General features: G+C 41.1%; 1 long non-coding RNA gene across 1 annotated transcript; it reads left to right on the top strand.

The window, feature by feature from the left end:
• The first annotated feature begins 9776 nt into the window (after positions 1-9776).
• On the top strand, positions 9777-11011 carry LOC127378019 (uncharacterized). Its single transcript, XR_007887799.1, has 2 exons — positions 9777-9902; positions 10871-11011. It is a non-coding gene; the product is annotated as an uncharacterized LOC127378019 (long non-coding RNA).
• The last annotated feature ends 5999 nt before the right edge of the window (positions 11012-17010 follow it).

The raw sequence follows: 17010 nt of genomic DNA, 5'->3' as shown, positions 1-17010 counted from the left end.
GCCATGCTGGGTGCCACATCGCCTTCAGCGGATGCTGGGTGGGGGTTGTAATTGGCAGTAGTCCAGGGACGTCAGTGTCACTGTGATGAGGCTTAGCTGGCGTGACGTGCCCGTCAGCAATGCGCTGCACAGCGTGTACATACAGCATAGTTCCTATAATGTACTTTAGATGTTCGTTTGTTTACATGCAGAGAAGACAGCACGCAGCTTGTGCTAGAAGAGACAAGACAACAACTTCCGGGGAAGGTGTAAGACACTGGGAGAAATGAGAAAAAAAAGAAGGATGAGAGGAAGGGGGAAGGGCGACAAAAGGAGAAGTAGGACGACTGGGACTCGATGGGCTGGCTGCCTCCTTCCTGCTCACCCTCCGTCTCTGCCGTCTCAGAGGAGATGGAGGAATACGAGCACGGCGACTCGCCTGCAAATGAAGACGTCCTGGCAACACCTGCCAATACTTTACCGTGCTCTCGTCATTTACATATGGCATCTCCTGTGGGCCATACAAGCTCTGGCACACAGGACTCAAGACTTTTGCGAGATTTTAAGATTCAGTTTGAAATGAACGCATTCCACATAGGGGCACAAAGCGCTACCCGAGCTAACACGGAGTACACGTCGGCTTAGATGCAGTAACAAAGAAGAGGAGGAGGAATGGAGGGGTATATGTGTTGACTTAAAAAAAATTCAATGAGCACAGGGAGAGAGACAGAGAGAGAGAAAGAGAAAGAGAAAGCAAAAAACAGGCAGAGAAACAGGCAGCTTGGTCCTCGAGCTACAGGGGCCTATTAAAAAATGAATCAAAGGCACACTGGCTTTCCCACTGAAAGTCCCACTCACAGCTCTCCTAGTGAGAGTGTATCAGTCACTGCCCCCCCCTCCCCAAACACACACACACACACACACACACACACACACACACATTTTCCACTCAGGGGCCACAAACAGTCATACGGCTGCACCAGGAAGACTAGGAGGAATTCACACCAAAGCTCGTGAACACACGCTGTCTAATTAACCTTCCATTCACTATCTGACGAACCCTGCTCCCTCTGATTGGAATCACAATCTGAATTATCTCATAATTATCACATAATTATCTTGGTGGGTTTAGATGGTGCAAAACAAAAACTCCACACAAATCCAGACCGAATTAATTTTTAAGGTAGCTCAGCAGCTGCTGCTTAAAGGGGTGATTCACCCGTCGAAAAGTACATCGCCGAACTCTGGTGCTAAGCATGCAGATTGTTTCAGTTTTATTTGTTCCGATTTTGTAAAATTCTGCCTCCACCCAAGCTGGGAATTTATCGTGGTCCATTTCCATTATGGTGATTATCGTGAATATCCTCACAGAGCTTGACTTGAAAAAGCTGTCTAGCTCTCCAGCATACAGTCCCTATATTGATTTCCTGATTTATTTTGAACAAGGGAACAAGAGGGAGCCTGCATCTTTTCAGTCATTCCAAAATTCTAACCCTGTCACCACGGTTGAAGACTCGGCTTGCCTCTTGTATCCCCCCATAAAAAACTTAAACCAGATGTGTGGAAATAGTATATATTCAAAAGGAAAGAATAACAGGGAGATGAGGTGTCTATCTGTGATGCAATAAATATATGTTTCTTAACAAAATGTAAGGTAAAGTGATTTCAGTATCTTCTGTGCCATTTTAAAAGTATATGTGTGTATTTTCATGATGTTAGCAATAATAATTGTGTATCGCAAATTATTTTCACCAAGACATACCTGACATGACATTTTAATATCGTCCCATACATACATTTATATGTAACTAATTTTGCAAAATTTTTCCAGTCCAGGAGAGTGTGACATTCACTGTATAAGGGTTGCAACGATATGAGATTTTCACGTTACGATAACTGTCTCAGAATCACAATTTACAGTGACCCCTTGTTACTGAGCCATTATTATCTAAGCCACCGTCGGTCGCCTTCTGTAGAGTCTGCCATGTTTCTACAGTAGCCCAGAATGGACAAATTAAACACGGGCTCTATATTTAGGGCGTGTTACGATGGCACGTGACGCGCCCGCAACACGCCCAGAGTTGTGTGGAGTGCAAGGGCCCGTTCATCGCTGCTTGCAGCTTGAATTTCTTCTTCTTTTTCGTATGTTTTGTGGCCACTGTAGTTTCTCCCACACACACCAGCAGTGTTCACTTAGTTGTAATCTGAACAATAGGGCTGGAACGATTAGTCAATTAATTGACAATTTTGATAATTAATTAATTGTTTAACATTCGTTATTTGAATACATTTGACTTTTGGAATACATTTGGCCTTTAAAAAGGGTCAGTACATTGTGGGAAGTATCCTTCCTTTTTTTTACGATGAGACAATGGATAAGAAAGGCAACTGAGCTGGAATCAGGACTTTGTTAGCCTAGTTTAGCATAAAGCCTGGCTATGTCCAAAGATTACAGCTAAAACTGATTAAACTATTTTGTCTCATTTATTTAACCCATACAGAAAGAGAAATGTCATAAGAATATCTGTAATTTTCAGGGGTGTTAATATGTAATATGTAACAAGTAATATCTGTATTTCCTAGCTAACTAATTCAGCAATGCATGCACCATTGCATTCCTTTAAGGGGAGTAGCTCAAACCAACATTTTCGTTGTAGGGGAACTCTCCACCTTTTAAAGTCAACCCTATTTTCTGTATGTATGTTATTTTATGTGTTTAGTGTAGGCATCAAGCTAGAGAAAATGGGTGGCAGTAAAGCACTATATGGCTCTGTGTGAATGATATGTGTATAAAGATATCAGGAGAAAATTGCACCTTAAGCAGACCTGACAGAGTAAGAAATGTGAAGGGAGGGCTATGTAAGACCAGTCTAGAGGTGGACCTTTTGTTATCAGAGGTTACAGCCGTGAAACAATGTGCACGGATGCAGGGGTTGAACTTTTACACTCTTCTGCAAGTATTGTCCAAACGCAGCCCATGGCTCGAGGGTGCTTCAGCTTTCTGAATCAATATTTCAGCACACCGAGGCGTCGCTCTGCCTCCATCTACCTGGAGCGCTGCCAACATCCAGTTTCAGTACTACCACCAGCCAGTAGTGCATGGCTCCTGCCCACACACACACACACACACACACACACACACAGGAGCATCAGCAGTCAGAAACACAGCTATCACAGCTCTTTGTTTTGTCTTGCCAGGTGGAATTATGCACAATAATAAGACATGTGAGATAAGGCCCTGGATGGTGCTTTCAGTATGCATTAAAGGTCCAATAAAGGTCTAGCAGAATATCATCTTGTGTATTGAATTGTGTATTCACATAATGATGTTTTGGGCTGCAGATGAGATCCTTAAAATCATCCCTGTAGATCTTGTTTAAGCAGTTGTTACTTTTAAGTCACTTTTTAGAGACACTACTAACTTAGGTGTCAAATTTAGTGCAGCTGGCCATTTCAAATTGATTGTATTTTTAAAAAATCACAACTTTTTCTTTAAATGGTATCCTTTCAGCATGAAGCCCCTGGAACAACAAGTAGACTGTGGTACACTTTCTCAGGGTTCCCACATGTCTTGGAAAACCTGGATGTTAAGAGACTTTTTTCCACTCATGGAACCACCTGGAAATGGAATTAAATGACCAAATATCCAGGAAATAATCTCTGTTGTCCTGGAAAATTTTAATTGTAAATTAGCTGCTCACTCAGACTGCCTACGTAAACCTGTGTTAGGGGAAAACTGTAGTTAAATCACTGGAGACTCTGCAGAAAAATGAGCTGTGGTGAGAACAACGGAAAGCGAGCTAACAGGGAGCATCCCATAAACACTGAGGACTGACCTATAAAGAACCTATGTCACTTCATCATGAATGCTGCATTAATAAAATAGGAGGAATAACAACAGGGTTAAACATGTCAATACTGGGCCTACTGCTAAATTATATGACCATTTGTGCTGTCCTGTATTGTCAAAACTCCTGGAAAATGTCCTGGTAGGGTCCTGGAAAATGATTTCATAAAAAGAGTGAGGAACCTGTTTCTGCAGGAAGCTGGACGGCTTCACTGAAAAACAGAGTCATTCCAAAAAGTCACAATATCTTATTTTAGGATGGTAACATCTTTTTTCCCTACTCAAGATAAATAATCTTGCCGCAAATAATTTGCATTAGAATATTAAAATCACTTGAAGGTAACTGGTCCTCATTACACTGAGTTAAATGTATCAATTATTCTGCTCTCATATTCCAAACGTCTGTTCAAAAGGAAACTTTTTACTTATTATAAGAGTCATACCAATCTTAAATCTAGGCGAGACAAAATAAAGGGACATTACAACAAAAAGTACTGTTATGGTTTGGGGTTTTAGTTTCCTGTTTTATTTTGTATTCTCACTTCTCCTCTTGTGTCAGTAACTTCACTTCCTGCCTTGATAAGTTTCCCCTGTGTCTAGTTATCCTCCCATTTCTCCATAATATATGATCCAGTTTCACCAAAATCACTGAATAAAGTTCAGTGCTTCTGTACAGTAATCAGTGAGGCCTGGCCATAGATGTATGTAATACATTGGGCCCCAGAAACAATGGTTGTTATAAGCGAGAAAGCTTTCATTGGATGCAAAATTAGTCCACGCCACAGAGTGCATCAGTCATCAACAACTTTTTTGCATTTTTCAGGAAATTACAAACTGTAAAATATCATTATGAATCCGAAAATACCTAACCTGTCTGTTTGGCCATATAACAACGTATAGGTCAGTCATAGCACAAGACGTATGTGATAACAACATCATTTGACTTCATGGGGACTTTACCGCGATCAGCCATAACATTGTGATCACCTGGGAACCCTGGTGGTCAGAATGTTCTGCAGCCCCATACCAACAGACTGCTCTGCACTGTGTGTTCTGACCCCTTTCTATCAGAACCAGCATTAACTGTTTCAGCAGTTTGAGCTACAGTAGCTCGTCTGTTGGATCGGACCACACGGGCTACACCAGTCAAACACTCTGCAGGTGCTGTTGAGGTGTGCATGTGGAAACCTGGTCATGTGAAGTTGCTGTACTGATATTATTGTGTTATACAGAATAAATCTACCTACGTCTGACAAAGCAGCAGTTGTCTTTGTGTCTTTCCTTCACAAACACAACGCAGAAGAATCCACAGAGGATGGAGTGTCGGGCCAGACCGACTCACAGACCATGAATGTAGGTAAAACCTTAATCTCAAATATTTATCTGACAAACTGCATACAAATCTGGGGCAGATCATCATCAGCTCTGTACAATAAATTGAAAAAGAGTAAGAACCTAACCCTGATAATACTAATAATAAACCTTAATCTGATTCACTGGCAAACCAACATATTGAACTAACCCTGACTGATTACATCTCCCTCGTGGTGTTACCCTCATATTTATGCTCTCTCAGTTCAGTCCTCTGACTGTAAACCCTACACACACAGAGAGTCAGTGAGTCACTGAGTGAATGGCTGCATAATTAAAGCGACAGGAGAATTCGTCAGATAGTCCCTGAGCATTGGCTGTGACAGCAGGCCTCTCTGGGCTGCAGAGTGGCCCTGGCCCATCATGAAGCATTTGAAGGACAGGGACCAGCAGCCTCTGGGGGAGCGCAGGGGAAATCGATGAGTCTCTAGCAGCCAGAGTCATTAGTTGATGCTGCTGAGATGGAGAAAGAGTCACATGACTATACCCGTGTGACTGGAGTCACAGACCAGAGGGGAGTGCTATATCGTGAACAACCTGTAGCACTCAATGCTATCCTGTAGAACAGCTGTGCAGAAAACTAACATTATGACGCTTACAAGGTTTAGTTTATGTTTAACTATAACTATATATGAGTGTTTGAGGCCATACTACGCCTTACCCCAAATTATTTTTTATCTGTCTGGTGGAAAAAATGCCACGTAAATAAATACACATACTCATTAATAGCATATAGACTAGCCTTATATTGTGTGACCTATAAGATATGTTGCAGAGGGAATTTAAAAGGCAACTTATATCATGCAAACAATTTGTTTTGCCTCCACTGCCATTAAGAGAATCACTGAGTGCTCTGTCTCTCTCTCTCTCTCTCTCTCTCTCTCTCTCTCTCTGTGTGTGTGTGTGTGTGTGTGTGTGTGTGTGTGTGTGTGTGTGTGTGTGTTGGCTTTTCTTTGTTCATCCAATCGACTTCACACTTGGTGGGTGAATTTCTCCGGACTAAAGGAAGTGTAGCATCAAGTGTAGCATCAAGTGTAGCGGGTTTTAATGTTGCGCTTCCTTCTCACAATAATAGGGCTTACAGTTGACTGGGGCAGATCTAGTTGGGTAGAAATTTCACAAACTGACCTGTGGCAAAGGCGGCATCCTATGCCAGTGCCATGTTTAAAATCACTGAGCTCTTTATAAATTCTGTCTATGGAGAATTCATGGCTATGTGCTGAATTTAATACCCCTACTGTATCATTATAAGAGCAATGCTAAATTGATGGTGTAATTATTAAGAATGTCTTTTTTGGATAATTGAAAAGACATTTGTTCCTTTTTTATAAGGTTTGATGTAAAGTTATTGTCAATGCAAGTTGCAAGTTATTGTCCATTGTGTCATATTTGTGAAGTAAATAAAAACTGTTTCAGCAGTTTGAGCTACAGTAGCTCGTCTATTGGATCGGACCACAAGGGCCAGCCTTCACTCCCCACGTGCATCAATGAGCCTTGGCCCCCCCATGACCCTGTCTCTGGTTCTTTTCCTTCCTTGGAGCACTTTTGATAGGTACTGACCACTGCAGACCGGGAACACCCCACAAGAGCTGCAGGTTTGGAGATGCTCTGACCCAGTCGTCTAGCCATCACAATGTGGCCCTTGTCAAAGTGGCTCAGATCCTCACGCTGCCCATTTTTCCTGCTTCTAACACATCAACTTTGAGGACAAAATGTTTACTTGCTGCCTGATATATCCCACCCACTGAGAGGAGCCATGATAACCAGATAATCGGTGTTATTCACTTCACCTGTCAGTGCTCACAATCTTATGGCTCTCAGTGTACATATTTCCACATACACTTGGTGAACAGCCTTCATCGTCCCTCATTGAAAATCTTGAGTCTTGAATCTTGAACACCAGCAGGATTTGTGATATCACAAATAGTATGGAAGTCATCCTGGTCCAGTATGCAACTTGTACAGTGTGATGTAGAAACTTGAAGCCACCAGTGCACATCCACTGAGAATGGACTTTACAGTGTAGCCAGGCTGACAGAGAGCCACAGCTCTATTGAGCCACATATCCCCATAAACTTAAGTAGCAATGACTTTATGAGCTTCTTTTATAATACAATTATTACTATTAGAGAGAAAATTAATCACCAACTGCCATCAACAGTTATCAGTGGCTCTCCAAGTTCAGGGACTTTTACTAATAAACTTAGATATATATTTAGACTGTTTTTCTGCTATCGATCTTCACCAGTTAACTTCAATAATTTCTACATCGAAGCCATCAACCTGTCTGTTGGACCCGATCCCAACTAGGCTGCTTAAAGAAGTCGTACCCTTAATTGGCACTTCTTTACTGGATATATATATATATATATATATATATATATATATATATATATATATATAATATATATAATATAATCTTTCTTTATTATCAGAATATGTACCATAGTCCTTTAAAGTAGCTGTAATTAAACCCCTTCTTAAAAAGCCCACTCTTGACCCAGGGGTTTTAGCCAACTGTAGACCGATCTCTAACCTCCCCTTATTCTCTAAGATTCTGGAGAAAGTAGTCGCCAAAGAGTTGTGTGACTTTTTACATAACAATAGTTTATTTGAGGATTTTCAGTCAGGATTTAGAGTCCATCACAGTACAGAGACAGCTCCGGTTAAAGTTAATAATGACCTTCTGATTGCTTCTGACAATGGACTTGTCTCTATACTTTTATTATTAGATAGTTAGTATAGTTAGATAGCTATATTAGTGCTGCATTTGACACCATTGACCATAATATTCTTTTACAGAGACTTGAGCATCAAATTGGCATTAAAGGAACCGCACTAAGCTGGTTTCAGTCATATTTATCACATCGTTCGCAGTTTGTACGTGTTAACGATGAATCTTCAATAAATACTACAGTTAGTCATGGAGTTCCACAAGGTTCTGTACTTGGACCAATACTATTTACTGTATATATGCTCCCTTTAGGCAACATTATTAGGAATCACTCCATTAACTTTCACTGTTATGCAGATGATACGCAGTTATATCTATCGATCAAGCCCGATGAAATTAATCAATTATCTAAATTACAAACATGTCTTAAGGACATAAAATCCTGGACGAGCAGCAATTTTCTGATGTTAACTCAGAAAAAAATGAAATTCTTGTACTTGGCCCCAAAAATCTTAGAGACTCACTGTCTAAAGATATAGTTACTCTAGATGGCATTACCTTGGCCTCTAGCACCACTGTCAGAAATCTGCCTTCTTTCATTTACGTAATATTAAAAAAATTAGACACATCCTATCACAGACAGATCCAGAAAAACTAATCCATGCATTTGTTACTTCTAGGCTGGATTACTGCAACTCTTTATTATCAGGTTGCCCCAATAAGTCCAATTAATTCAAAACGCTGCAGCATGAGTACTGACAGGAACTAGAAAAAGAGATAACATCTCTCCTGTACTAGCTTCCCTGCACTGGCTCCCTGTAAAATTTAGAATAGAATTTTTGTAACGTCCGATTTATTTTTTAACACAAGTATTCAATCAGACAGACAAAAATACAAAATAATCACCTTTAGGCAAATTATAATTCATCCAATCAATAAAATTAATAGAAATTAATTAATTAATTACAAAATAGCTTAAATTGAGGCCAGGGGTGTTCCTCCTCGTCTGTGTCTGCATTGCCGACGGTTGATTCTGACATTTCTGTTTGCTACAACTGTAAAAAGTTAACCGGTCCCGCCGCTGAGATTGAGTATGGTCACGTGACGAGACTGCACAACTACGTTTGATTGGTGAAACACAGTCACGTGGTAGAGCGGAAGTCTCTTTCTTTGTCAAAATAAAACATTAAAATGAGGCGTACGCGGGGGGGGGATAAAAACAATGACGTGTAGAATGCCAAAGTAACAAGCTCATTGTAGCCTAATTTTTTATCTCTCCTGTATTAGCTTCTCTGCATTGGCTCCCTGTAAAATGTAGAATAGAATTTAAAATCCTCCTCCTCACCTATAAAGCTCTTCATGGTCAGGCCCCTTAGTATCTTAAAGAGCTCATAGTACCCTATTACCCCACTAGAACATTACGTTCTCTGAATGCTGGGCTACTTGTGGTTCCTATAGTCTCTAAAAGTAGAACAGGAGCCAGAGCCTTCAGTTACCAAGCTCCTCTCCTGTGGAACCAGCTTCCAGTTGTGGTTCGGGAGGCAGACACCCTCACCACATTCAAGAGTAGGCTTAAGACGTTCCTCTTTGATAAAGCTTATAGTTAGGTCTGGATCAGGTGAGTCCTGAACCATCCCTTAGTTATGCTGCTATAGGCCTAGACTATTGGGGGATTTCCCATGGTGCACTGAGCTCCTCCCTTCCTCTCTCTTTCTGCACTCATTCATGTTCCATTAATGCATGTTACTAACTTCACTTCTTCCCCGGAGTTCTTGTGCTTTCTCGTCTCGCAGGTTCTTGTCGATCCTGGTGGAGCCTCCTGCCATGGTCCTGCTAGATTGCCATTGCCAATACTGTTGTTGCTGTGCACCTGTCTGTCTGTCTGTCTGTCTGTCTCTCGCTCTCTCTCTCTCTCTCTCTCTCTCTCTCACCCCAACTGGTCGAGACAGACGACCACCCACCTAGAGCCGAAGGGTCTGTCCTAGGTTTCTGCCTTTTAACAGGCAGTTTTTCCTTGCCCTTGTCGCCAAGGTCTTGCTCATGGTGGTACTGTTGGGTCTCTGTAATTAATGTTTTAAAGAGTTCGGTCTAGACCTGCTCTATTTGAAAAGTGTCCTGAGATAACTTCTGTTATGAATTGGCGCTATACAAATAAAATTGAATTGAATTGAATTGAATTGAATTAATGTAGCGGAGTAAGAGTACAGTTTCTTCTTCACAAATCTACTCAAGTAAAAGTAAAAAGTATAGTGATTTAAAACTACTCCTAGAAGTATATTTTTTCAAAAACTTACTCAAGTAAATGTAACTCGTTACTACCCACTTCTGCCTATAAAGCTCTTCATGGTCAGGCCCCTTCATATCTTAAAGAGCTCATAGTACCCTATTAACCCACAAGAACACTACGTTCTCTGAATGCAGGGCTACTTGTGGTTCCTATAGTCTCTAAAAGTAGAACAGGAGCCAGAGCCTTCAGGTACCAAGCTCCTCTCCTGTGGAACCAGCTTCCAGTTGTGGTTCGGGAGGCAGACACCCTCACCACATTCAAGAGTAGGCTTAAGACATTCCTCTTTGATAAAGCTTATAGTTAGGGCTGGATCAGGTGAGTCCTGAACCATCCCTTAGTTATGCTGCTATAGGCCTAGACTATCGGGGGATTTCCCATGGTGCACTGAGCTCCTCTCTTCCTCTCTCTTTCTGCACTCATTCATGTCCCATTAATGCATGTTACTAACTTCACTTCTTCCCCGGAGTTCTTGTGCTTTCTCGTCTCGCAGGTTCTCGTGGATCCTGGTGGAGCATCCTGCCATGGTCCTGCTAGATTGCCATTGCCAATACTGTTGTTGCTGTGCACCTGTCTGTCTGTCTGTTTCTCTCTCTGTCTCGCTCTCTCTCTCACCCCAACTGGTTGAGACAGACGACCATCCACCAAGAGCCGAAGGGTCTGTCCTAGGTTTCTGCCTTTTAACAGGCAGTTTTTCCTTGCCCTTGTCGCCAAGTGCTTGCTCATGGTGGTACTGTTGGGTCTCTGTAAATAATGTTATAAAGAGTTCGGTCTAGACCTGCTCTATTTGAAAAGTGTCCTGAGATAACTTCTATTATGAATTGGCGCTATACAAATAAAATTGAATTGAATTGAATTGAATAGGAGGAATCAACAACATGTGTATATTCAGACATTCTGGAGGTTTTAATGTTTTGTATGTATTTTTGCAAAGAATGTACCAGACACACATTATTGTTCCAAGCAGACAATTTCGATATATGGTCTAATACATGTTTGGAGGGGGTCTTTAAGCTCTGTGATCGGTTTCCTTGTACTTTTTTTTAAAGAACTAGATGGCTTCCCTTCCTCTAAACACTGACTTCTTTATAACCAACACAGTGCAGTACCCCTAGGTCTTCTCAGTTTTCCTGACACACTGTAACATCTCTGCCCAGCTCTGGTACAGATCTCTTGTAGGGCTCTCCAGGAGTGCCAGACCCTAAACGTAACCTTGTTCATATAACCCAAGGCAACTGACTTGCTTGATGAGGGGAGAAATGGACCTGGGAGCAGCTGCTGCCTGGTAGGCTTAGTTCAGGGCTAAGTAGTCCCTTTAAATATAGTTTCTGTGCCATGTAAAGCAATGGGTCCTTATTGCCAAATAGCCAAGGCAAAGAAAACCATAACAGCTAAACGCGTTTTCATCTGATGCTCCTATTAGTTAAACACCTGTCCAGCATGCACAGTAATGGCGTTGTCTTGTTTCATAAATAATTACTGTATACCTGTTTCATTTGAATCATAACACTTATTCCACTATGCTAATTTCCACACAGTGTGTTATGACCATTAAGTAAGTCCTCGTAGGATCAGTAACAGGTCATATGTCTCACTGACTAATTGATTTTAATATTGAGAGACACGCATACAATCAGGCCAGCTTTTCTCATAATGGGAATTCATGCAAAAGGTAGAGAGGCACACGTTCATGTCCCAGTCCATTAGGCCAAAATGACCTTAATATGAGACAGATCATAGCTCATATTTTCACATTTCTACTTCCTGTATGTTTTTGCACTGATGATTCACACTGAAACGAATGGGATTAAATTCAATTCGTAGATATGCACCCTCCGCTCACATTAGCTCCACTCAGAGGACTCCCACTATATCCACGACTGCTTTTAGAGCAGACAGGATGAGGCTAATTTGAAGATTGCATTGATTTTGTTTTCTGTTTGAGAAAGTGTCCCACTGGAAAGCAGCAGTCTCAGTACACCTCAGCAAACAGCAGCATGTTTCCCCTGTAATTATCAGTTCCATGACAATATATTGACAGCTCAGTGAATAAGTGGCATAACTGGACAGCTGACATCCTCTGTCTTCTGTAGCCTACCTGCAGTGTTTGTTAGTGGGGACCGTGATTTTAGTGCGTGCTTATAAACTGCATTAGGAGCTGCCATTTGGCACTACAGCCTTTTTCCAGTTTATCATATCAGCTTTTTTACTAGAATCAATGTTGGTTTCTTCCTGTTTTACTACAGCCTCAAGATGATGATGAGGAAATCCACACAAGCAACATTGATTTTTTTATGTTTACTCTTTTGTTTTATCTGCCAATTTTTCATTTCATGTAATTTTCTTATTTAAAGCAATTTAAAATTACACTGACTGTATAACAATGTGTGGCTTGCATTGAAATTTAAAGGTAAAATACATTTTCATTTTATATTTTATTTAAAGATGCATTCTAGCAGTGAAATTGCAGATCGCAACCGCTTGAATACAGTTCACCTTTCAAGTGTGTATGAAAAACTAGGGTGGCCATTAAACTCATGAAAAATGCCCTAGTGTTTGGTTTGTCCCTTCTGGGCTGCTGTTGGACAATGGTGGACTCCATGGAAGGCGACCAGACGGCAGCGGTGTTCAGTTAGTTGCAATCTGCAACTTCATTGCTAGGTGTCACTAAATTGTACACACTGGTCCTTTAAAGCTACAGGCTGCAAAACTGCACTAAGAGCAACTGCACAGTTATTGATCACTTTTGTAGATTTGTTACTATGACTGATCCCTTCAAAGTGCATATAGTCAGTTGATCCATAGAAATACTGATAAGGGCAGCTTTAAATCAGTCAAAACACCCTGAAGAATGGTCCTTTTTATAAATTAAATGGCTGATTATGCAAATTCACACCATTTCAGTAGCGTAGAAGACTATTAATTAAACCTCTCCGCAGTATATGGAGGTAGGACATGTAGGCTACATAAACAGCCATCAGTTCTTTACACTGCTCAGTCACTGTATCACACAGTAAAACACATGACTGCTGGAAATACTACACCATGCATAGAACTTGTCTTGTTCACTTTATGGCCAATAATGTGGTTCAGAGGGACAAACTGACAACCCTGTCTTTTCATTGATGAGTAACTCACATGTTGTGGATAAAGTAAGTGTGTGTGTGTGCTGCAGATACAGATCCTGCATGGATGTACACAGAGTTAGAGCACACTATCAGTCTAGCATGCCTGCACGCACACTTGCACGAACACACACACACACACACACACACACACACACACACACACACACACACACACACTGGACTTTGACCTTGGGTCTGTTATAGGGGCCCCTCTGCCTTTGTTGTGTGGAGAATTATTAATGTTTGTAGTTGTGTGGTCTCCTAGTTAACTCATTATTAATGTGTGCTGTGTGTTGTTGTGTTCTCCTGCTTCCATCCACTCCTTCATGGATTATGTGTGTGTGTGTGTGTGTGTGTGTGTGTGTGTGTGTGTGGAATGTAAAACTACATTTGCTGTTTGTTGAGGGTGCAGGCTGAATCCTGTGTGTCTGTGTGTAGGCGACTTAGTGCAGTATCAGTGTTGGACAGAGTGAGCGGTAAGTAGGCTTGGAGAGTGGCTGTGGTAAGTTGACCGGCTCTAACAGTGGTGGACACGTGTTGGCTCACCCACTTACTGCTCCTCTGATGCCTTTCAACAGACACTCAATGAGTGAATGAGGAAAGTTACGGACAAGAGGACAGTCTCACTATGCCCACACACAGACACTGAGGCCAACTCAAGGGTGCTGGAATTAAATGTTCTCCACACAGTCAGTGACATGAAGGCACACCCAGCACATTACAAATCAAAGACAGCGTGTATTACTTGCTACTACCTAAACCTAAAACCATACAGCAGGCTTGAGGCAAAGCCCCTCATTAAAGCTGCACTTATCTATATTTTTGTATTAACAATTTCAGCTTTGTGTGAAGCAGTCTCTTGTAGTAAAGAACCAACTGAGAATGATCACAAACTCTTCTGTTCCCCTTGCTTCACAGAGCTTTTTAGCTGATTGTTTTGGTGTTCCCACAAGCCTCGTTTCCAGCAGCAGTAGACTACCACAACAGCCAGTGTTGGGTCAGATTACTTTGAAAGGTTAGTTGCTGATTATAAATTACATGGCAATCTATGTAATTAGTGACGTTATCCATTGGATTGCAAAAAAATTATAGAATCTGAATTTCGGATGCATGGTGAATAATGGTGACGGACAATTTAAAATGTTTGTATTTTAATCAATCAATTTAAGTTCATCAAGAAGTTCATAACCTGTTTAGTTTTCAATTCAGTTCAATTCAGTTTTATTTGTATAGGGCCAATTCATAACAGAAGTTATGTCAGGACACTTTTCAAATAGAGCAGGTCTAGACCGAACTCTTTATAACATTATTTACAGAGACCCAACAGTACCACCATGAGCAAGACCTTGGCGACAAGGGCAAGGAAAAATTGCCTGTTAAAAGGCAGAAACCTAGGACAGATCCTTCGGCTCTAGGTGGGTGGTCGTCTGTCTCGACCAGTTGGGGTGAGAGAGAGAGAGACAAGAGAGAGAGAGAGAGAGAGAGAGAGAGACAGACAGGTGCACAGTAACAACAGTATTGGCAATGGCAATCTAGCAGGACCATGGCAGGAGGCTCCACCAGGATCGATAAGAACCTTTGAGACGAGAAAGCACAAGAACTCCGGAGAAGAAGTGAAGTTAGTAACATGCATGAATGGGACATGAATGAGTGCAGAAAGAGAGAGGAAGGGAGGAGCTCAGTGCACCATGAGAAATCCCCTGATAGTCTAGGCCTATAGCAGCATAACTAAGGGATGGTTCAGGACTCACCTGATCCAGCCCTAACTATAAGCTTTATCAAAGAGGAACGTCTTAAGCCTACTCTTGAATGTGGAGAGGGTGTCTGGTTCCACAGGAGAGGAGCTTGGTAACTGAAGGCTCTGGCTCCTGTTCTACTTTTAGAGACTATAGGAACCACAAGTAACCCAGCATTCAGAGAACGTAGTGTTCTAGAGGGGTGATAGGGTACTATGAGCTCTTTAAGATATGAAGGGGCCTGACCATGAAGAGCTTTATAGGTGAGGAGGAGGATTTTAAATTAAACTCACATTTTAAAGGGAGCCAGTGCAGAGAAGCTAGTACAGGAGAGATGTGATCTCTTTTTCTAGTTCCTGTCAGTACTCGTGCTGCAGCGTTCTGAATTAATTGGAGCGTTTTAATGGACTTATTGGGGCAACCTGGTAATAAAGAGTTGCAGTAATCCAGCTTTGAAGTAACAAATGCATGGATTAGTTGTTCTGCATCTGTCTGTGATAGGATGTGTCTAATTTTTGTAATATTACGTAAATGAAAGAAGGCAGGCCTGGAGGTTTGCTTTATGTAGAAGTTAAATGACAAATCCTGATCAAAGATAACTCCAAGATTCCTGACAGTGGTGTTAGAGGCCGAGGTAATGCCATCTAGAGTAACCTTATCTTTAGACAGTGAGTCTCTAAGGTTTTTGGGGCCAAGAACAAGAGCTTTTTCTGAGTTTAACATCAGAAAATTGCTGCTCATCCAGGATTTTATGTTCTTAAGACATGTTTGTAATTTAGATAATTGATTAATTTCATCTGGCTTGATCGATAGATATAACTGCGTATCATCTGCATAACAGTGAAAGTTAATGGAGTGATTCCTAATAATGTTGCCTAAAGGGAGCATATATAAAGTAAATAGTATTGGTCCAAGTACAGAACCTTGTGGAACTCCATGACTAACTGTAGTATTTATTGAAGATTCATCGTTAACATGTACAAACTGCGAACGATCTGATAAATATGACTTAAACCAGCTTAGTGCAGTTCCTTTAATGCCAATTTGATGCTCAAGTCTCTGTAAAAGAATAACATGGTCAATGGTGTCAAATGCAGCACTAAGATCTAATAATACAAGTACAGAGACAAGTCCATTGTCAGAAGCAATCCGAAGGTCATTATTAACTTTAACCAGAGCTGTCTCTGTGCTATGATAAACTCTAAATCCTGACTGAAAATACTCAAATAAAGTATTGTTATGTAAAAAGTCACACAACTCTTTGGCGACTACTTTCTCCAGAATCTTAGAGAGGAAGGGGAGGTTAGAAATCGGTCTATAGTTGGCTAAAACCCCTGGGTCAAAAGTGGGCTTTTTAAGAAGGGGTTTAATTACAGCTACTTTAAAGGACTGTGGTACATATCCCGATAATAAAGAAAGATTAATCATATCCAGTAAAGAAGTGCCAATTAAGGGAAACACTTCTTTAAGCAGCCTAGTTGGGATTGGGTCTAACAGACAGGTTGATGGCTTCGATGAAGAAATTATTGAAGTTAACTGATGAAGATCGATAGCAGAAAAACAGTCTAAATATATATCTAAGTTTATTAGTAAAAGTCCCTGAACTTGGAGAGCCACTGATAACTGTTGATGGCAGCTGGTGATTAATTTTCTCTCTAATAGTAATAATTGTATTATAAAAGAAGCTCATGAAGTTGTTGCTACTTAAGGTTATGGGGATATGTGGCTCCATAGAGCTGTGACTCTCTGTCAGCCTGGCTACAGTGCTGAAGAGGAACCTAGGGTTATTCTTATTTTCTTCTATTAGTGCTGAGTAATAGGCTCCTCTGGCATTACGGAGGGCCTTTCTATAAGTTTTAAGATTATCTTGCCAAATTGAGCGATATTCTGATAATTTGGAAGAGCACCATTTCCTTTCAGATTTCCTAGCTATTTGCTTTAACTGGCGGGTTTGGTGGTTGTACCACGGTGCTAGTCTCCTATGTTTTAAT

This window comes from Dicentrarchus labrax, unplaced genomic scaffold, assembly GCF_905237075.1.
Source record: "Dicentrarchus labrax unplaced genomic scaffold, dlabrax2021, whole genome shotgun sequence".
In the NCBI taxonomy this organism is placed as follows: Eukaryota; Metazoa; Chordata; class Actinopteri; family Moronidae; genus Dicentrarchus; species Dicentrarchus labrax.
This window is presented reverse-complemented; position numbering and strand designations above follow the sequence as displayed.